The sequence below is a fragment of the Pristiophorus japonicus genome, chromosome 5 (genome assembly GCF_044704955.1).
Source record: "Pristiophorus japonicus isolate sPriJap1 chromosome 5, sPriJap1.hap1, whole genome shotgun sequence".
NCBI classification, from domain to species: domain Eukaryota; kingdom Metazoa; phylum Chordata; class Chondrichthyes; family Pristiophoridae; genus Pristiophorus; species Pristiophorus japonicus.
Genome location: NC_091981.1, coordinates 118,527,320 through 118,550,908, shown reverse-complemented (window position 1 = coordinate 118,550,908; position 23,589 = coordinate 118,527,320).

The following is a 23,589-nucleotide window of genomic DNA, read 5'->3' as shown; positions in this document are numbered from 1 at the left end:
GATGGTGGCCGGGACTCAGGGAGGACGTCCGCGAGTTCTGTGCGAACTGCCTGGTGTGTGCTGCGAACAACCCTGACCCCCAGAAAAGGAAGGTGTCCCTAGGACACGTCAGGAGGGTAGAGGGACCATGGCAGTCAATCCAAATTGACTACATCGGGCCCCTACCCACCGCCCAGGGAGGCTACAAATACTGCCTAGTCCTGGTGGACGTGTTCTCAAAATGGGTTGAAGCCTTCCCCTGCCGAACAGCCACCACACTAGGGACAGCTAAGATTCTAGTGAGGGAAGTGTTCTCCCGGTGGGGACTCCCACAGTATGTGGAGTCGGACCAAGGGAGCCATTTCACCGGGCAGGTAATGCAGGCAACCCTTAAGGTGCTCAGCATTGAGGGGAAATGGCACGTTGCCCACAATCCACAGTCATCGGGTATTGTGGAGCGTTTAAACCGCACCATCAAAGAAAGGCTGCGGAAGGAAACGGGAGACTCACCCCAAAAGTGGGTGGAGGTCTTACCATTGGTCCTAATAGGGATCCGAGCTAGCCAGTCAAATAGCACCGGGTATTCCCCATACGAGCTCATGACTGGCCGGATCATGTGGACCCCCACCCATGTCCTAGCCCCGGTGCTCACAGAAGGTCAGCTCAGAGAGGTGAACCGGGACCGGTTTGTCAGGAACCTGTTTGAACACCTCAAACAGATTCACTGGCAGGCTGCTAGTAACATGGGCAGACAGCATCAGAGTAACCGATTGCTGCTAGAACCCAGCAAACACCACGAATGGGAGTTAGGGGACCAGGTCATGGTGAGGAACTATGCTCGGGTCGGGGTTTTTGAAGCATTATATATGGGGCCATATAGCATTGTGGACAAGGCAAGCCCGATGGTCTATGCCATAAAGCTGCCCCGCCGTACTAAGTGGTTCCACATCAACCAGTGCAAGCTGTACAACCCAGGGTCAGCCAACCACAGAGGGCAGCCGGGAGGGGTGAACCGTCCTCAGGACAGGGACCCTCCGTTGGCCGCCCCCGACGGTGGAGGGCCCACAGGGAATGTGGCAGGCTCAGAAACCGTGCCTATAGGGGCGGTGAATTGCAGTACTGGAGGGGCTATCTCACCCATCGTTTGGGATTCGGACGCACCCCCAGTAACCCAAGCCCTGAGAAGGACCCTCCGTACACCATGGCCAAAGATACCGTGGTCACCGGCATCTGAGCCTCAGCGATTCTACCCTAGGAGAAGGGCAGCCCGACAGGAAAGGCCGAAGGTCAGAAGTACAGAGGCTGCTCAGAGTAGGGACCACCAGCCAGCCGCCTCCAGCGGTGAGGGTCTCACAGGAGCAGTAGCAACGAGCTGTCCCAGACACAAGGGTCTCCAGCTCACCAACTGCGGGGAAACCCTAGCATCCAGGTGGCTATCAGGCCGCACAAGGCATGGGCCTGACAGGGACTAACCAGGCCACCCGGAGACGGGTGGCGGTTGTACATAGCTCTAATTTTAGTTTAAGGATATTTTAAGGTTTAGTTTAGAATTGAGGGTAATATTGCAGTAATGTTTAGGTGATTATTTTGAGTTTGTCTTGTGTGTCAGCCAGCCTGAGAGCAGTTCTCAAGGGCAGGATCCAGACATTACCAGGAGACCAATTGATGTTGTTTAATTTTAATCTAGGTTTTTTTTCCTTCTGTAATGTGGTTGTACGTTGCCTATATGCTGGTGAATATAATGTAACTGAAATGGAATGTAACTGTGCTGAAATGCAATTGTAGTGATTGAACCCCCTCCAAGCTGGGAGTGTATAAATGTAAAAAGTTTGTACCTGTAAAGGGAAACGTGTGCATCTATGGTGATGTTGCATAAGTGTAATGCATTTTGGGTATTAGTTCAGCTAATTTATGGGGAAGGTTATCTCTTGGGAGTCAGGAACTTTGCTCACCTCGAAGAATGATACCATAAGTGATATGGTATCACAGGGGGGAATGTAGAATTTACCAATATCTCGCAAAGATTCCAGGTACCTTTCCCCCGCAGAGGAGAAGAATCCCTTTCTGGGCTTTTAAAATGAGTTTAAAGGGGCAGACGAAGCCTACGGGGGATAAAAGGGGATGCATTCATGGAGACCCCCCCCCCCCCCCAGTGTTTGGACTCATAGGAAAGGGAATTCAAAATGGACCTAAATTACAGAAGCTTGAGATCCCCTAAACATCTATGGGAAGGAGCATATCAATTTTAAGATTCTACAACATTTTGGCTGCAAAAAAAAAGAGTTACCAAATACAGGAGGTGGAGTCAACGTCTGAAGCAAATTTGTGTATTAAAGACCCCAGACTGTCTGGGGGAAACTATTCACCCTCTAAGAGATAATCGAATTACCCAATCAAGCACAATGGAAATCATGGTCAATAAACTGGACAATTCTAAAACAATGCAAAACCAGTGATAGCACATTCTCACACCCTAATCGAGTTACTGCTGACAAAGGAGACATTTGAAAATCAGTGGACAGAACAGTTCAAACAGAGCCCAAGAGATTTGATGGGAGATAATGGAGCCTTTTTTTTGGAATATATCTATCCCCCAGTTTTTACAAGGAAAGACCAGCAAGGAGCAGCACGCAGACTAGCAGAACACAGGAAAACTAGCAGAAGACAGGAGAGCACAGACTGGAACACAGACACAGACAAAGCAGCCGGAGGTGGGGAGTGAAGAAATGGAGCAGTGAAGGAAACTACAAGAAATCATCAAGGACCGACCGAGCACGAGGCCCACGAAATGGAAGGTTGTCAGCCATCAAATTGACAACCCGGGCCACCACAACCAGCGAAACGACCAACCAAAACCAACTCAGCAAAAACCGAAGAATCAACATTTATTTCCACTCTACAATCTACTTCGGAATGACCAACGGGTGAGAAATTACCAAAAGGGACTAACTAAACTATTCCTAACCAAAGAAAGTGGGTACTTACCCCGTACATCCAAATCGCAACTAACCGCATCAACGGACGCATCCCAACTGAAGACTACGCAGTCCGAAGTCCTCTCCTCTGACCGGGGTACGGCTCGCCTAGAAGGCCAAGTGTAGCGAACCCCGAAACCGCGATTCACTGGCAACTGTCTAAAAGGGAACTGGTGAGCATGGCCCCTGAACCCTGAGAGCTATAACTTAGTTAGTTAGGGGAATTGGGAGGGGGGGAGGCTGGGATAACTTTGTAAATGTATCTGCATTCTCCTCTTTACCCCATTTAGAGTTTAAGCTGTATTCTTTTCCCCACAGACTGTAATTGGACAATTTATTCAATGTGTTGTACCCTTCAGTGTGTATTGGTCTGTGTGTGTTACTAAAGGTGTGCCTTTTTACTTATTTTTAAACACAATAAAGCCATACCTGCTTCCTACCTTGAAACCGATTGTCTGTCCAAGTCTGTCACAGTCCCTTCATAATTCCAGTGTCTAGAACCAAGGGTGTGGGAGCGATTCGGAACCGCTCATTTCAGGTCAGAAGGGAAAGCTGACCCCCTGCAAACCACCCCTTACAGGTAGGCGAGTCTGCAGTGAGCCTTCAGTTACCCTCTTCAAGCCTTGCTTGATGGTTTGCACTACTCTCTTTGCCTGACCATTGGATGCTGGTTTAAACGGGGCAGATGTGACATGTTTGATCCCGTTATGGGTCATGAATTCTTTGAACTCAGCACTGGTAAAACATGGCCCGTTGTCGTTCACCAGGACATCGGGTAGGCCGTGTGTGGCAAACATGGACCGCAGACTTTCAGTAGTTGCAGTGGACATGCTAACCGACATTATCTCACATTCAATCCACTTGGAGTACGCGTCTACAACCACAAGGAACATTTTACCCAAGAACGAGCCTACATAGTCGACGTGTACCATAGACCACAGTTTGGAGGGCCAAGACCATAAACTTAGTGGCGCCTCCCTGGGTACATTGCTTAACTGCAAGCATGTGTTACATCTGTGAACGCAGGACTCTAAGTCCGCATCGATACCGGGCCACCATACGTGGGATCTGGCTATTGCTTTTATCATTACGATGCCTGGGTGGGTACTGTGGAGGTCATTGATGGTGTCTCTGCCCTTTTTGGGGACCACTACTCGATTGCCCCACAGAATGCAGTCTGTCTGTATAGACATTTCATCTTTGCGCCGCTGGAATGGCTTTATCTCTTCCTGCATTTCCACTGGGACACTGGACCAGCTCCCGTGAAGCACACAGCTTTTGACTAGAGATAAACCTGGCTTGTCCAGGTTTTGATATGCCAGACAGTGACGGGTGATTGCTCACTCTCAAATGCTTCCATAACCATGGCTAGATTTGCAGGCTGCGCCATTTCCACCCCCGCGGTGGGCAATGGCAGCCTACTGAGAGCATCGGAGCAGTTTTCTGTGCCTGGCCTATGGTGGATGGCGTAGTTGTATGCGGACAACGTGAGCGCCCATCTCTGGATGCGGGCCGATGCATTAGTATTCATCCCTTTACTCTCGGAGAACAGGAATATAAGTGGCTTATGGTCAGTTTCCATTTCGAATTTTAGCCCAAACAGGTATTGATGCATTTTCTTTACCCCATAGACACACGCTAACGCTTCTATCTCAATCATGCTGTCAGCTCTCTCAGCCTTAGACAGACTCCTGGATGCATAAGCAACCGGTTGCAGTTTCCTGAAATCATTAGCTTGTTGCAATACACACCCGACACCATATGACAACGCATCACATGCTAGTACCAAACGCTTACATGGATGATACAACACAAGCAATTTGTTTGAGCATAACAATTTTCTCGCTTTTACAAAGGCATTTTCTTGGCTTTTGTCGCAAACCCATTCGTCCCCTTTTCATAGTAAGACATGTTGTAGTTCTAGCAGGGTGCTGAGACCTGGTAAGAAGTTATCAAAGTAGTTCAGGAGTCCCAGAAATGACTGCAGCTCTGTCATGTTCTGTGGCCTCTGTGCGTTCTCGATTGAATCTGTCTTCGTGTTGATGGGCCAGATGCTGTCCACCGCAATCCTCCTTCCCAGGAACTCCACATCAGGCGTAGGAAAATGCATCCCTGGACCTCTCCGCCTCTCTGCCTCTCTTTCCTGCTTCGGGACGCTCCGTAGATCCTGCCTCTTTGACTAAGCTTTTGGTCACCTGCGCTAGTTTCTACTTGTGCGGCTCGATGTCAAAAGTTTTTGTCTCATGACACTCCTGTGAGGCGCCTTGGGACGTTTCGGTACATTCGAGATGCTATAGAAATACAAGTTGTTGTTATTTTAAATGAATTTTAGCCAGCGATTCTGCAAGAGAAGCTATTATTTCTGGAGCTTGCAATGAGCAGTGAATCATCTGGTTTGATGTCTCAGTAGCTTTTCCATTTCTATACATTCTCTGCGGAATAATAGTTGCTTCATTTTGGGAATGCCAAAAATTACAAGCTGTCAGGCTTGAGCTAACTACTTGTGACTGCTTTCCCATCACGGGGTCTCCTACTAGGACAGCAATCAACTTCAATGGACCACTGAGGCGTTGAAAGCCTGATTTGATTGCTAGCTGTACGTTCAACGCTTCCTAACAGAGATATAAAACTGGTCAGATCATCAGTTCACTTGTTGCAATCATTTAACGCCAAGTCATAGCAGTGAGCCAGAACTTGGTGAGACCTAGCAACCCAGGCAAGATATAGATACTCAGTTCAAAAATCTAACGAGCAAGTAAAAGTAGAAGGATTGTGTTGGATTGCATGCAAAGGCACAGTCAATATGTCAGTGAAAGGTGAGTACTATATTGTTTTCTTATCTGCTGATCAACTTTTGCTTCTGTATAATCCTGCTTCTTAATAAGTCTGCATTATTAATTTTTAGCCTGAGCAGAAAGGTCTGTTGGATTTGGTGATTTTTGTTCGTTTGGAGAAAGCATTACAGAATACATTAACATTCTGTATTTTTCGAGTACATTGTCCCGTAATAGATGGGCTCACTCTTCATCCTGAGGCAATGCTATCCCGGTAACTCCAAATCTGAGGCCACATTTCAACTCATAGGAAGCATGGGTTTGTCAATGAGAGTTGATCTGCAGAGCAAAAAGTATTGGCAAGAAGCTGTAACTATAAGGATGCCGACTGGAGGACTCCTTGGAAATTGCAGTGTGGAAGTCAAATCACCTGCCAACACCTCACCGGGAATTTCCTTGACTGTAACTTCACCGGAAACGGGTTTTCCAGCAGTGAAGTTACAGTGACGGAACAGCAGCTGCTCCAAGGAAATGTCCAGGCTTACCATCTAGGCTGACACAAGAGGAATGATCTCTTGGATGAGGTGCCAGGAGGCTGACGGTGCCTATGGAAAAGCACTCCAACAGGAACCTTCAGGAGAGGTGGAGAAAAAGTGAAAAACAAAAGAATAAACAAAGAATCAGTCCTTAAGTCTTTCCTAGATTAGACATTGGTGCTGTTCACTCACACAGCAAGGCATTGGGGCCTGTACTGGTAGAATGGTGGTTAACTTGCTGTACGTTGGGGTGTTAACCATGGCTCAGTAACAGTTCTCTCGTCTCTGAGTCAGAAGGTCATGGGTTCAAGTCCCACTCCAGAGATTTGAGGACATTATCTAAGTTGACACTGTCAGAGGTGCCATCTTTCAGATGAGATGTTAAACTGAGGCCCATCTTCCCTCTCAGGGTCATGTACAAGATCCCATAGCACCAGTTTGAAGAAGACATCCCCAATGTCCTGACCAGCATGTATCCCTCAACCCACAGATTAACTGGTCATTATCACTTTGCTGCTTGTGAGATCTTGTTGTGTGCAAATTGGCTGCTGTATTTCCCTAATTACAACAGTGACCATGATTAAAAAGTATTTCATTGGCTGTTTAGCGCTTTGGGATATCTAGAGATCATGAAAGGAACTATGTAAATGCAATCAAGAAAGACTGGATCAACTGGGCTTGTATTCATTGGAGTTCAGAAGAATGAGAGGGGACCTCATAGAAACGTTTAAAATTCTGACGGGTTTAGACAGGTTAGATGCAGGAAGAATGTTCCCAATGTTGGGGAAGTCCAGAACCAGGGGACACAGTCTAAGAATAAGGGGTAAGCCATTTAGGACCGAGATGAGGAGAAACTTCTTCACCCAGAGAGTGGTGAACCTGTGGAATTCTCTACCACAGAAAGTTGTTGAGGCCAATTCACTAAATATATTCAAAAGGGAGTTAGATGAAATCCTTACTACTAGGGGGATCAAGGGGTATGGCGAGAAAGCAGGAATGGGGTACTGAAGTTGCATGTTCAGCCATGAACTCATTGAATGGCGGTGCAGGCTCGAAGGGCCGAATGGCCTACTCCTGCACCTATTTTCTATGTTTCTATGTTTCTATTTCGAGCATTTTAACCTGAGCCCCACGTGGTTGAGTCGACTAAAAACCTCCTCCAGGTTCTGCAGATGTCAACTGTGTTCCGACCTGTGACCAAGATGTCGTCCTGGAAGACCACGGTGTGCGGGACCGACTTCAGTAAGCTTTCCTTGTTTCTCTGGAATATCGATCGGATTCCAAATGGGCACCTGTTATAAACAAAGAGACCTTTGTGCGTGTTTATGCAGGTGAGGACCTTCGATGATTCCTCCAGTTCCTGTGTCATGTAGGCTGAAGTCAGATCCAGCTTCATGAACGTCTTTCCTCCCGCCAGCATGGCAAAGAGGTCGTCGGCCTTTGGTAGTGGGTATTGGTCCTGCAGGGAGAACCGATTGATCGTTACTTTGTATTTGTCACAGATTCTGACGGTGCCGTCTCCCTTGAGGACTGGGACGCTAGGACTGGCCCATTCGTTAATGGGGAAATGATGCCCTCTCTTTGTAGCCAGTCTAGCTCGATCTCTACCCTTTCTCTCATCATGTACAGTATTGCTCTCGCCTTGTGATGGATGGGGCGTAGCCCCCGGAATTAGGTGGATCTGCACTTTTGCTGCTTGGAATTTCCCGATGTCTGGTTCAAACAGCGAAGGAAATTTGTTTAAGACCTGGGCACACAAAGTGTCGTGAGCAGGTGATAGCGCTCGGACGTCGTCCCAGTTCCAGCGTATCTTTCACAGCCAGCTCCTGCCGAGCAGCGTGGGACCATTGCCTGGTACCACTGAGAGTGGTTGCATGTGCATCACTCCATCGTAGGAGACCTTTACGGTAGCACTGCCGATGACAGGAATCCGTTCTTTCGTGTAAGTTCTTAATTTCGTGCGAACTGGGGTTAAGACTGGCCTTGAGGCCTTGTTGCACCACAACCTTTCGAAAGTCTTTTTGCCCATGATAGACTGGCTCACGCCCATGTCCAGCTCCATTGACACTGGGAGTCCATTTAGTTCAACATTCAGCATTATTGGGGGATAATTCGTGCTGAATGTGTGCACCCCATGTACCTCTGCCTCCTTGGTCTGAGGCTCTGGTTCATCATGATCCTCCATGGATCTGTCCTCCTCTTCAACATGGTGGTTTGCAGGTTTTACAGGCTTTGCAGCTTGCCTGCACACTCGTTGGAAGTGTCCCATTGTTCCACAGCCCTTGAAAACATATCCTTTGAATCGGCATGAATGGAAACGATAATCACCCCCGCAGCGCCAACAAGGTGTTAATGGTCTTGCATTCATCACCTTTGATGGTGGACTCTGAGACATCTGCGGACGTGTAGCTGCAGGTATGTGTGACCTGCCCTGTACATTACGATACGAAAACAACATCACTTTGTTCACAGTACTTGTAGCAGCACTTGTGTGCTGAGAGATTTGCTTCGTATTGTCACTGGTGGCAATGAACACCTGGGCTATCGCTATGGCCTTACTCAAGATTGGTGTCTCTCCAGTCAAAAGTTTGCGAAGTATGGTTTCATGGCCAATGCCAAGTACGAAAAAGTCTCTGAGCAAGTGCTCCAAATGTCCTTCAAATTCGCAATGTCCTGCAAGGCATCTTAGCTCGGCGACATAACTCGTCACGTCCTGGCCTTTAGACCTTTTTTGGTGTAGAACCGGTACCTCGCCATCAGAACTGTTTGCTTCGGGTTCAAATGCTCTCGGACCATGTGCACGAATTGTTATACGATTCTCCGTGGGTTTCGCTGGAGTGAGCAGATTCTTCATGAGGCCATACGTTGGTGCCCCACAGAGAGTGAGGAGGATTGCCCTTCGTTTGGCAGCGCTCTCTACCCCTTCTAACTCGTTGGCCACGAAGTATTGGTTGAGTCGCTCCACAAAAGTTTCCCAATCATCTCCCTCTGAGAATTTCTCCAGGATGCCCACTGTTCTCTGCATCTTTGGGTTTGCTATCTGTATCTTGTCACCAGTTGTTATGGATGGAGAAAGAGTCAGGTTGAACACTGTGAGCTCAAATAAAGTGTGACTGTAATCTTTTATTGCAGGTCTCCAGAGTGCCTCTCCAACCTGTGAAGCCTCCTTAAATACCTGTGCTCCCAAGGGATTATGGGATCCCTTGGGACTCCAGGGGATGAGCCCTCTGGTGGCTGTACAGAGTAAATACAAGTATACATATATAACAATTACCATTTCCTAATTTCCCACCATCATCATCCTGGGGGTCACCATTGACCAGAAACTTAACTGGGCAAGCCACATAAATATTGTTGCTCCAAAAGCAGGTCAGAGGCTGAGTATTCTGCAGTGAGGGTCTCACCTCCTGACTCCCCAAAGCCTTTCCACCATCTACAAGGCACAAGTCAGGAGTGTGATAGAATATTCTCCATTTGCCTGGATGAGTGTGGCTTCAATAACACGATCGACACCATCCAAAACAATGCAGCCCGCTTATTTGGCACCCCGTCCACCACTGTAAACATTCACTCCCTCTGTCACCGGTGCACCATGGCTGCAGTGTGTATGATCAATAAGATGCACTGCATCAATTCGCCAGGCTTCTTTGGCAGCACCTCCCAAACCCATGACCTCTACCACCTGGAAGGACAAGGGCAGCAGGCGCATGGGAACACCACCACCTGAAAGTTCCCCTCCAAGTTACACACCATCCTGTCTTGGAAGTATGACGCTGATCCTTCATTGTCGCTGGATCAGTATCCTGGAACTCCCTCCCTAACAGCACTGTGGGAGTTCTTTCACCTCAAGGACTGCAGTGGTTCAAGCAGGCGGCTCACCACCACCTTCTCAAGGTCAATTAGGGATGGGTAATAAATGATGGCCTCACCAGTGATGCCCACATCCTGGAATGAATTAAAAAAAACTTTGTGACATCCTGAGGTTGTGAAAGGTGCTATATAAATGCAAATTCTTGCTTCTTTTTGAATTGTGAGAGTTGGACAAGGGACTACAGATTCAAACTTGTAAGAGGATCATTTAGTACTGATATCTCTTCACACATGGAGTGATCAATATATGCCAGGGCAGTGGGGGGGGGTGGGTGCAAAGTATGGTGGAGGCAAAAATTTTGGAATCATTTAAGAACTTGTTGAATGTTGCATCGGGGGGGCGGGGGGCTTCGGAGTCATTCTGGATAGATAAACTAAGATGGGCCGAATTGTATCCTCATCCATAATTAACTTGTGATCTTGTGAACAGCGTGATGCTATAAGGTACAGGCTCCCCTGACTTTCTGAAAAGTCAGAGATGCAATTAGTTTCTATTCTCAAAAGGAAATGCTAAAATGTGAAGTTATTGAGAAACTCTCATTTACACGTCCAAACCTATGATTAAGAGATATAGGGCAGAACTCTGTGTGGCTCCCACCTCTCCTCACCTATGCCTAATTCTGATTCCCACAGCAGCAATAGCAACTCCACTTCATTCCAGACCAGACTCTGTCCCTCACTCCCTCCCAGTCTCAGCCTCCTGCTCTTTCCCAGCTTCAAGTCCTGGGCATCGGTTTGTTTTTCACATGTTTGTGTTGGAGCAGCTCCCTGTGGAGCCAGCTCCACTTCCACGAACCTTTGTGTGAAGAAGTGTTTTCTGATATCACCTCTAAACAGCCGAGCTCTAATTTTAAGGTTCTGCCCCTTATTCTGGACTCCCCCTCCAGATAAAATAATTTCTCCCTATCTACCCGATCAACTCCTTTGACCATCTTAAACACCTGGATTAGACCACCCCTTAATCTTCTATTTTCAAGGGAATACAAAATGAATCTATGCAACCTGTCCTCACAACTTAATTTAGCTCTGGTATCATTCTGGTGAATCTGTGCTGCGCTCGCTCTAATTCCAATATATCTTTCCTGAGGTGTGGTGCCCAGAACTGAATACAGCACTGCAGATGGGGTCTAACCAGAGCTCTGCACAGCCTAAACATAATTCCCACCTCTTTGTGTTCCAGCCCTCTTGTGATAATGGCCAACATTCCATTGGCTTTTTACATTACTTTTTGCACCTGTCCACTCACTTTTAGTGAATTCTGTACATGAATTCCTAAAGGTAACTTCAATAGTTTTTCTTTTTCTTTATCAGTATGTAACCTTTTAGCCTTGTTGTTGCCAAATTAAGTTGATTTGGGGGTTAAGACATGGCAGGAGAGCTCGGACACGTATTATGCTCCTCCTGTACTATGTGGGAGTCAGGGACGCTTCCCGTGTCCCTGACGACTACGTGTGTGGGAAGTGTATCCGGCTGCAGCTCCTGATGGACCGCATTGCGGCACTGGAGCGGCGGATGGATTCACTCTAGAGCAGGCATGATGCTGAGAATGACGTGAATAGTACGTTCAGTGAGTTGATCTTACCGCAGGTAAAGGTTACACAGCCAGATAGGTAATGGGTGACCAACAGGAAGAGCAGTGCAAGGAAGGTAGTGCAGGAGTCCCCTGCGATCATCCCCCTGCAGAACAGATACACCGCTTTGGGTACTGTTGGGGGGGATGACTCACCAGGGGAGGGCAGCAGCAGCCAAGTTCATGGCACCGTGGGTGGCTCTGCTGCACAGGAGGGCAGGAAAAAGAGTGGGAGAGCTATAGTGATAGGGGATTCAATTGTAAGGGGAATAGATAGACGTTTCTGCGGCCACAACCGAGACTCCAAGATGGTATGTTGCCTCCCTGGTGCAAGGGTCAAGGATATCCCGGAGCGGGTGCAGGGCATTCTGAAAAGGGAGGCTGAACAGCCAGTTGTCGTGGTACATATAGGTACCAACGATATAGGTAAAAAAACGGGATGAGGTCCTACAAGATGAATTTAGGGAGCTAGGAGATAAATTAAAAAGTAGGACCTCAAAAGCAGTAATCTCAGGATTGTTACCTGTGCCACGTGCTAGTCAGAGTAGGAATCGCAGGACAGCTCAGATGAATACGTGGCTTGAGGAGTGGTGCAGTAGGGAGGAATTCGAATTCCTGGGACATTGGAACCAGTTCTGGGGGAGGTGGGACCAGTACAAACTGGACGGTCTGCACATGGGCAGGACTGGAACCAATGTCCTACGGGGAGCGTTTGCTAGTGCTGTTGGGGAGAAGTTAAAATAATATGGCAGGGGGATGGTAACCAATGCAGGGAGATAGAGGGAAGTAGAATGAGGGCAGAAGCAAAAGATAGAAAGAAGAAAAGTAAAAGTGGAGGGCAGAGATACCTAAGGCAAAAAGCAAAAAGGGTCACATTACAGCAAAATTTTAAAGGGGAAAAGTATGTTAGAAAAACAAGCTTGAAGGCTCTGTGCCTCAATGCGAGGAGTATTCGGAATAAGATGGACGAATTAACTGCGCAGATAGCAGTTAATGGATATGATGTAATTGGCATCACGGAGACATGACTCCAGGGTGACCAAGGCTGAGAACTCAACATCCAAGGATATTCAACATTTAGGAAGGATAGACAGAAAGGAAAAGGAAGCGGGGTGGCATTTTTGGTTAAAGAGGAAATTAATGCAATAGTAAGAAAGGACATTAACTTGGATGATGTGGATTTGGTATGGGTGGAACTGCGGAATACCAAGGGCAGAAAACGCTAGTGGGAGTTGTGTACAGACCACCAAACAGTATTAGTAAGGTTGGGGACAGCATCAAACAAGAAATTAGGGATGCATGCAATAAAGGTACAGCAGTTATCATGGGTGACTTTAATCTACATATTGATTGGGCTAACCAAACTGGTAGCAATGTGGTGGAGGAGGATTTCCTGGAGTGTATTAGGGATGGTTTTCTCGACCAATATGTCGAGAAACCAACCAGGGAGCTGGCCATCATAGACTGGGTGATGTGTAATGAGAAAGGACTAATTAGCAATCTTGTTGTGCGAGGCCCCTTGGGGAAGAGTGACCATAATATGGTAGAATTCTTTATTAGGATGGAGAGTGACACAGTTAATTCAGAAACTAGGGTCCTGAATTTAAGGAAAGGTAACTTCGATGGTTTGAGGCATGAATTGGCTAAATTAGACTGGCAAAGGATACTTAAAGGGTTGATGGTGGATAGGCAATGGCAAACATTTAAAGATCACATGGATGAACTTCAGCAATTGTACATCCCTGTCTGGAGTAAAAATAAAATGGGGAAGGTGGCTCAACCGTGGCTAACAAGGGAAATTAAGGATAGTGTTAAATCCAAGGATGAGGCATATAAATTGGCCAGAAAAAGCAACAAACCTGAGGACTGGGAGAAATTTAGAATTCAGCAGAGGAGGACAAAGGGTTTAATTAAGAGGGGGAAAATAGAGTACGAGAGGAAGCTTGCCGGGAACATAAAAACTGACTACAAAAGCTTCTGTAGATATGTGAAGAGAAAAAGATGAGTGAAGACAAACGTAGGTCCCTTGCAGTCGGATTCAGGTGAATTTATAATAGAGAACAAAGAAATGGCAGACCAATTGAACAAATACTTTGGTTCTGTCTTCACGAAGGAAGACACAAATAACCTTCCGGAAGTACTAGGGGACCGAGGGTCTCGTGAGAAGGAGGAACTGAAGGATATCCTTATTAGGCAGAAAATTGTGTTAGGAAAATTGATGGGATTGAAGGCCGATAAATCTCTCTGTTAAGTATTGAATAACTCCACGAGGCTAAGTACGGTGAGTTAGTTCAGGCATGACCTTACTCCAGTTTAATTATTCTCAAAGTGAGGATTTAACATGGCTGCCAACAATATATACACGGCTTGCACGTGTCTGCCAGTGACCATTAGGACTCCGACAGTTGCACCCTCCGGTGGCAGGTAAAACCCAGTTAACATCATTCCCCCAAAATGCTTGGTACAGGTTGTCCTTACAAGTTGAGATGGTCCGGGGCCTTCCGATCCCTCGTTGATCTTCTCAGTTCGAACCCAAGCATGTGTGAGTTAGTAGGACCATTGCCGCATTGCGGAGCAGTTGGTCTGACAGGACTGTCGGGGATGGTAGGTTCGTCTTCGTGAATGACACAAGGGTCATAGAGACATAGAAAGATAGAAAATAGGTGCAGGAGTCGGCCATTCGGCCCTTCGAGCCTGCACCACTATTCAATAAGATCATGGCTGATCATTCCCTCAGTACCGCTTTTCTGCTTTCTCTCCATACCCCTTGATCCCCTTAGCCGTAAGGGCCATATCTAACTCCCTCTTGAATATATCCAATGACCTGGCATCAACAACTCTCTGCAGCAGGGAATTCCACAGGTTAACAACTCTCTGAGAGAAGAAATTTCTCCTCAACTCAGTCCTAAATGGCCTACCCCTTATCCTAAGACTGTGTCCCCTGGTTCTGGACTTCCCTAACATCGGGAACATTCTACCCGCATCTAACCTGTCCCGTCCCGTCAGAATCTTATATGTTTCTATGAGATCCCCTCTCATCCTTCTAAACTCCAATGTATAATGGCCCAGTTGATCCAGTCTCTCCTCATATGTCAGTCCAGCCATCCTGGGAATCAGTCTGGTGACCCTTCGCTGCACTCCCTCAATAGCAAGAATGTCCTTCCTCAGATTAGGAGACCAAAATTGAACACAATATTCCAGGTGAGGCCTCACCAAGGCCCTGTACAACTGCATTAAGACCTCCCTGCTCCTATACTCAAATCCCCTAGCTATGAAGGCCAACATACCATTTGCCTTCTTACCTGTATGCCAACTTTTAGTGACTGATAAACCATGACACCCAGGTGTCGTTACACCTCCCCTTTTCCTAATTTGCCACCATTCAGAAAATATTCTGTCTTCGCGTTTTTGCCCCGAAAGTGGATAACCTCAAATTTATCCACATTATACTGCATCTGCCATGCACTTGCCCACTCACCTAACCTGTCCAAGTCAACCTGCAGCCTCTTAGCGTCCCCCTCACAGCTCACACCACTACCCAGTTTAGTGTCATCTGCAAACTTGGAGATATTAAACTCAATTCCTTCATCTAAATCATTGATGTATATTGTAAAGAGCTGGGGTCCCAGCACTGAGCCTGCAGCACTCCACTAGTCACTGCCTGCCATTCTGAAAAGGACCCGCTTATCCCGACTCTCTGCTTCCTGTCTGCCAACCAGTTATCTATCCACATAAGTATATTACCCCCAATACCATGTTTGATTTTGCACACCAATCTCTTGTGTGGGACCTTGTCAAAAGCCTTTTCAAAGTCCAAATACACCACATCCACTGGTTCTCCCTTGTCTACTCTACTAGTTACATCCTCAAAAAATTCCAGAAGGTTTGTCAAGCATAATTTCCCCTTCATAAATCCATGCTGACTTGGACCGATCCTGTCACTGCTTTCCAAATGCGCTGCTATTTCATCCTTACTAATTGATTCCAACATTTTCCCCACCACTGATGTCAGGCTAACTGGTCTATAATTACCCGCTTTCTCTCTCCCTCCCTTTTTAAAAAGTGGTGTTACATTAGCTACCCTCCAGTCCATAGGAACTGAACCAGAGTCGATAGACTGTTGGAAAATGATCACCAATGCATCCACTATTTCTAGGGCCTTTTCCTTAAGTACTCTGGGATGCAGACTATCAGGCCCTGGGGATTTATCAGCCTTCAATCCCATCAATCTCCCTAACACAATTTCCCGCCTAATAAGGATATCCTTCAGTTCCTCCTTCTCACTAGACCCTCGGTCCCCTAGTACTTCCAGAGGTTATTTGTGTCTTCCTTCGTGAAGACAGAACCAAAGTATTTGTTCAATTGGTCTGCCATTTCTTTGTTCTCCATTATAAATTCACCTGAATCCGACTGCAAGGGACCTACATTAGTCTTCACTCATCTTTTTCTCTTCACATATCTACAGAAGCTTTTGCAGTCAGTTTTTATGTTTCCGGCAAGCTTCTTCTCGTACTCTTTTTCCCCTCTCTTAATTAAACCCTTTGTCATCCTCTGCTGAATTCTAAGTTGATGGTTGGATGTGTGTTGGTTGGTCGATGATGATGTCATCTTCACTTTGTTCTGGGTTGTCTGTGAATCGCAGTTTGGTTTGGTCGATGTGCCTCTTGCACGCTTGGCCATTTAACAGTTTGACTGCAAACACCCTGTTCCCTTCCTTGGCCAAAACTGTACCAGCAACCCACTTTGGACCATGACCATAATTCAGGACAAACACAGGGTCATGAACAGCATTGCCACGTGATACGGCCGCGCGATCATGGTACCATTGCTGCCCTTGTCTTCTGGTTTCGACATGATCGTTGAGATCTGGGTGTACAAGAGAGAGCCTGGTTTTGAGGCCTCTCTTCATTAACAGCTTGGCAGGAGGGACCCTGGTGAGCGAGTGGAGTCTCGTCTGGTAACTGAGCAGAATGCGGGACAAGCGGGTCTTTAGGGAGCCATGAGTCACACGTTTTAGGCTCTGCTTAATGATTTGGTCAGCCCGCTCCACTTGACTGTTAGATACGGGTTTGAAAGGGGCAGACCTGACATGCTCGATGCCATTACAGGTCATAAACTCGTGGAACTCCGAGCTGGTGAAACACAGTCCATTGTCACTGACAAGGATGTCGGGCAGGCCATGGGTGATGAACATGGCCCGGAGGCTTTCAATAGTGGCCGTGGACGTGCTGGATGACATGATTATGCATTCAATCCATTTGGAGTAAGCGTCCACTACCACTAAAACATTTTGCCGAGAAAGGGGCCGGCAAAGTCTATGGATCCTTGACCACAGTTTGGATGGCCATGACCACAGACTCAGTGCAGCCTCCACAGGTGCGTTACTCAGTTGCACTGATGCACGCATGACTCCAAGTCGGAGTCAATGCCAGGCTACCAAACGTGAGACCTGGCAATGGCCTTCATCATGACATTGCCTGGTTGGGTTCTGTTTAAATCTCACACAAAAGTTTCCCTGCCTTCTTTTGGCATAACAACACGATTACCCCATAACAGACAATCAGACTGAATAGACTATCCATCTTTGTGGCAGCTATAAGGCTTAATTTCATCCTGCATTTCCCTGGGAATGGCAGACCAATTTCCATTTAGGACACACCTCTTTACGCTCGACAGTACAGGATCCTGGCTGATCCAGGTCCTAATTTGGCGAGCCGTGACGGGTGACCCTTTGCTCTCGAAGGCATCCATGACCAGCAGCAAGTTTGCGGGCTGCGACATTTCCACCCCGGTTATGGGCAATGGTAGCCGGCTAAGCGCATCAGCACAGTTTTCAGTGCCTGATCTGTGGCGGATGACATATTCATAAGCGGCTAATGTCAGTGCCCATCTTTGGATGTGGGATGAGGCATTGGTTTTATACCTCTGCACTCAGAAAACAATGAAATGAACAGCGTGTGGTCTGTTTCAAGCTCAAACCGAAGCCCAAACAGGTATTGGTACATTTTCCTAACCCCATATACGCGTGCTAAAGCTTCTTTCATTATCATACTATCGGCTTTTTCAGCCTTAGACAGACTTTTGGACGCGTGTGCAACTGGTTGGAGTTTGCCTGGTACATTGGCTTGCTGGAGCACACAACCGACCCCATATGATGAGGCGTCGCTGGTCAGCACTAACTGCTTACATGGGTCATAGTGTACGAGTAATTTATTGGAACATAGCAGGTTCCTGGCCTTCTCAAAGGCTCTGTCTTGAGATTTGCCCCAAACCCAGTCATTACCCTTTCTCAGCAACATGTGCAAGAGCTCTAGCAATGTGCTGAAACTAGGTAGAAAGTTACCGAAATAGTTAAGAAGACCCAGGAACGAATGCAGCTCTGTCACACTCTGGGGTCTGGGTGCATTTTTGATGGCCTCTGTCTTCGATTCTGTAGGACTGATGCTGGCTGCTACAATCTTTCTCCCCAGGAATTTGAATTCTGGTGCCACGAAAGGCCACTTGGAGCATTTTAGTCTGAGTCCCACTCTGTCCAGACGACGTAGAACCTCTTCCAGGTTGTGGAGGTGTTCGGTGGCGTTGCGACCAGTGATCAGGATGTCATCTTGGAACACGACGGTTCTCGGGATGGACTTCAGAAAACTCTCCATGTTTCTCTGAAATATGGCTGCCGCAGAACGAATTCCGAAACGGTATCTGTGGTATATAAACAGTCCTTTGTGTGTGTAGATGCACGTCAGTTTTTTTGGTGATTCGACCAGCTCCTGTGTCATGTAAGTGGAGGTCAGGTCCAATTTGGTGAACGACTCCCCCCCCCCGCTAGCATTGCAAACAGGTCGTCAGCCTTGGGTAACAGGTACTGATCCTGCATTGAGACTCGGTTGATCGTAACCTTGTAGTCGCTGCAGATCCTGACCGTGCCATCACTTTTCAACACCGGGATAATTGGACTAGCCCATTCGCTGAACTCGACTGGTGATATGATTCATCCCCGTTGAAGTCTGTCCAGTTCGATCTCGACTTTCTCCCTCATCATGTACAGAACCACCCGAGCCTTGTGATGGACGGGTCTTGCATCTGGGCCTAGGTGGATCTGCACCTTGGCTCCCGTGAAGTTGCCAATGCCTGGTTCGAACAACGAGGGAAATTTGCTCAGCACTTGAGTACACAAAGCGTCATCCACTGATGATAAGGCTTTAATATCATTCCAGTTCCATTTAATTTTCTCAAACCAACTCCTGCCGAACAGCGTTGGGCCATTGCCTAGAACGATCCACAACTCCATCGCAAAATACCTTTACTGCCGCTCTGCCAATGACTGGTATGAGCTGTTTGATGTAGGTATGCAACTTCCATTGATTGGGCTCAGTTTGTGTCTTTTTGCCTTAGTGTCCCACAGCTTTTCAAAAGCCCTCTGGCTCATTATTGACTGACTCACACCTGTGTCCAATTCCATGGATACTGGAACTCCATTTAATTTAACTTCCAGCATTATCGGAGGACATTTGGTAAAAGAATGTACCCCATACACTTCTTCCTCCTGTACCTCGGGTTGAATTGCCTGTGCCGCTTGATCCACGCTGGATCGATCATCCTCAGCCACGTGCTGTGTCGCATTCGCTGAAGGTGCCCCATTGTTGCACAGCCTTTGCACACGTATTGCTTGAAACGGCATTGATGGGCCCAATGATAGCCCCCGCAACGCCAACAAGGCGAGGTTTGATTCACCCCCGATGGCGGACTTTGAGCAGTTACAGGTTGTACGAACGCGGACGAGTAGGCCCTGCCATGTGCAGCTCTGCCTGCCGACGATATTATTTTATGCATATTACTTGCCGGTGAGTTTTGATGCTGGGAAGATATCTGTTTTGAGTTTTCATCCGTGGACATGCATGTCTGGGCGATCGTGAATGCCCTGCTCAGGTCTAGTGATTCAGCAGCCAGCAGCTTTCGAAGGATGACCTTGTGGCCAATGCCAAGCACGAAAAAGTCCTGCAGCATTTCCTCCAATGCAGCTCTGAAGTTGCACGGCCCAGCGAGACGTCTCAGGTCGGTGACAAATTTCACCACGTCCTAGCCCTCGAAGCGATTGTGCGTATAGAAACGATACCTCGCCATGATGATGTTTTCCTTCGGTTTAAAGTGGTTCTGAACCAGTGTACACAATTCATTGTCAGTCTTATCCGTTGGCTGAGTTGGTGAGAGTAGATTCTTGATAAGGCCATAAATTTTTGACCTACAAACGGTGAGGAGAATCGCCCTGCGCTTAATTGCGTTACTGGTTCCTTCCAATCCGTTAGCTACGAAGTACTGGTCGAAGCGATCAGTGAAATCCTCCCAGTCTTCCCCTTCCACGAATCTCTCTAAAATTCCAACAGACATGGTTGCGTGAAAGTTCGTATTTTTAACTCGTCGTCAATTGTTAAATATCGAATAACTCCACGAGGCTAAGTACGGTGAGCTAGTTCAGGCATGACCTGACTCCAGTTTACTTATTCTCAAAGTGAGGATTCAACATGACTGCCAACATTATATACACGGCCTGCACGTATCTGCCAGTGACCATTAGGACTCCGACAGTCGCGCCCTCCGGTGGCAGGTAAAACCAGTTAACATACATAACACTCTCTGCTTATCCACAGTTCCTAGCTTCTTGTATTTAGTGTCATCAGCAAATTTAGTATACAGCTCTCTATTCCTTCATCCATGTCATTTATAAATATAATGAAAAGCTAAGCCATCTCTCATGGCCTCACTATTCCGATTGTGTCAATTACAGATAAGGCCAATTCTGACCATTTCCTTGTATCTCCACCCACATTCCCCTTCCCTTATCCAAACCTACTTCCTTCTGCATCCGCCCCTGGTTAAAAACTCTCTCCAAACTCTCTTACAACTGCAATTATCATCTCCAAACTGTCCAACCTTTGGCCCTCCTTTCACCATGACATTTCTGCAGACATCGATCTGCTCAACCACACCCTCACCACCACCTTTGATGCCCTAGTCCCTATTAAAACCATTACTCTCTCTCACCCAGGCTGTTTCCCTGGTACAGCTCTCATCTTCGCTCCCTCAAGTCCAAGGGGCGCAGACTTGAATGGATGTGGCAGACAACTGGTTTAGCCTTTCTTCGCCAGATCTGGCTCAACCATATAAAGCATTAGCGGTTCCTACTCTTGTCTGCAAAAACTGCTCACTATTCCAGGATCATTATGGAATGCAAAGATAACATCGGCAACTATTCTCTACTGTTAACTGTCTTCTTAAACACCTCTTCCCTGTCTCCACCACACCCACCTCCAACAACAAGTGTGAGGAGCTCATGGACTTCTTTGTCTCAAAGATTGAGACCATCCGATCAGCTGGTTCTGAGAATTCCCTTTCTTCCCCCAGCCCACCAGGCCAAACTTCCCCTGAGGCTCCCCCGTGCCCTAGCCCTAAATTCGTATCTTTCTCTAGTTTCTCTTTGATCTCCCCTCTTGATCTCTCCAAACTCATCTAGTCCATGAGACCCACTTCCTGCTCCCTTGACCCTATTCCCACTAAACAGCTCAACACCCAACTTCCTTTTTTGGCTCTCATGTTCGTAGATATTGTTAACGGTTCTCTCTCCTCAGGTACTGACCCCATATCCATCAAATCTTCAGTCATCACCCCTCTCCTCAAAAAAAACAACTGTTGACCCCACTATGCTTGCTAGCTATCGCCCTATCTCCAACCTCCCTTTCCTCTCCAAAGTCCTTGATCGTGTTGTCGCCTCCCAAATCCGTGACCATCTTTAACAGAACTCCACGTTTGAATCCCTTCAATCTGGTTTCTGCCCCTGCCGCAGTACTGAAACTGCTCTCATAAAAGTCACAAATGACATCCTTTGTGACTGTGACAAAGTTAAACTATCCCTCCTTGTCCTCCTGGACCTGTCTACAGCCTTTGACACAGTTGACCACTCCATCCTCCTCCAACGCCTCTCCACCATCATCCAGCTGGATGGGACTGCACTTGCCTGGTTCCATTCTTATCTATCTAATCGTAGCCAGAAAATCTCCTGCAATGGCTTCTCTTCCCACTCCCGCATCATTACCTCTGGTGTCCCCCAAGGATCCATCCATGGCACCTTCTATTTCTCATCTATATGTTGTCCCTTGGCGACATCATCCGAAAACACACAGTCAGTTTCCACATGTACGCTGACAACACCCAGCTCTACCTCTTCACCACTTCTCTTGACCCCTCCATAGTCTCTAAATTGTCAGACTGCTTGTCCGACCTCCAGTACTGGATGAGCAGAAATTTTCTCCAAGTAAATATTGGGAAGGCCGAAGCCATTGTCTTTGCCCTGTCACAAACTGCGTTCCCTTGCCACTGACTCCATCCATCTCCCTAGCATCTATCTGAGGCTAAACCAGACTGTTCGCAACTTAGGCATCATATTTGACCCTGAAATTAGCTTTTGGGCACAGATCCGCAGCATAACTAAAACCACCTATTTCCATTTCCTTAACATTGCCCACCTCCGCCCCTGCCTCAGTCCTTCTGCTGCTGAAACCCTCATCCATGGCATTGTCACCTCTAGACTTGACTACTCCAATACACTCCTGGCTGGTCTCCCACATTCTACACTACGTAAACTTGAGGTCATCCAAAACTCAACAGCCCGTATCCTAATTCGCACCATGTCCCAATCACCCATCACCTCTCTGCTCACTGACCTACATTGACTCTCGGTTAAGCAACACCTCGATTTCAAAATTCTCATCCTTGTTTACAAATCCCTCCATGGCCTCATCCTTCCCTATCTCTGTAATCTCTTTCAGCTTCGTAACTCTATGAGAAGTCTGCGCTCCTCAAATTCTGCCCTCTTGAGCATCCCTGATTATAACTGCTCAACCATCAATGGCCGTGCCTGGGCCGTAAGCTCTGGAACTCCCTCCCTGAACCTCTCTGCGTCTCTTTCCTCCTATAAGACGCTCCTTAAAATCTACCTCTTTAACCAAGATTTTGTTCATCTGCCGTAATTTCTTCTTATGTGGCAAATTTATGTTTTGTCTTATAACACTGCTGCGAAATGCCTTGATGCTTTACTACATTAAAGGTGCTATATAAATAAAAGTTGTTGTTGTTGTTGTAAGTATTCAGTACAGATACCGGGGGGACACCACTAGGCACCTCCTGCCAATTGGAGTACATACCCATTATCCCTACTTTTAGGGGTAGAAATTCAGGTCCGCCCGAAATGGGGTGTATCTACTGCTTTTTGGCGGCCGTTTCCGCCACAATGGTTGCTGTCATGTATGTATGTCAAGATAGAGCTTTTGAGAAAGCTACTAATCTGCTTTGCTTTAACAAGCTGCTGGTACATTATGATCCATGTAAGCATCTAGTATTGGCCTGTGATGCTTCGTCATATGGAGTGCTCCAACCAGCTAATGAGTCGGGCAAATTATAACCTGTTGCATATGCTTCAAAAAGTTTGTCAAAAGCAGAAAGAGCCTACAGCATGGTGGAGAAAGAAGCACTAGCCTTTGTGTATGGGGTTAAAAAGATGCATCAGTACCTGTTTGGTCTTCGGTTTGAACTGGAAACAGATCACAAACCACTCATTTCATTGTTTTCGGAAAACAAAGGTATCAATAACAATGCATCATCCCACATCCAGATTTGTGCGCTGACATTATCTGCCTATGATTATGTCATTCACCATAGACCTGGTACTGAGAATTGTGCCGATGCATTGAGCTGTCTGCCGTTGCCCACACCGGAGGTGGAAATGCCACAACCGGCAGACCTACTGTTAGTCATGGATGCTTTTGAAAGTGAAGGAACCCCTGTCACGGCTCAACAAGTTAAGACCTGGATCAGCCAGGACCCAATATTATCGATTG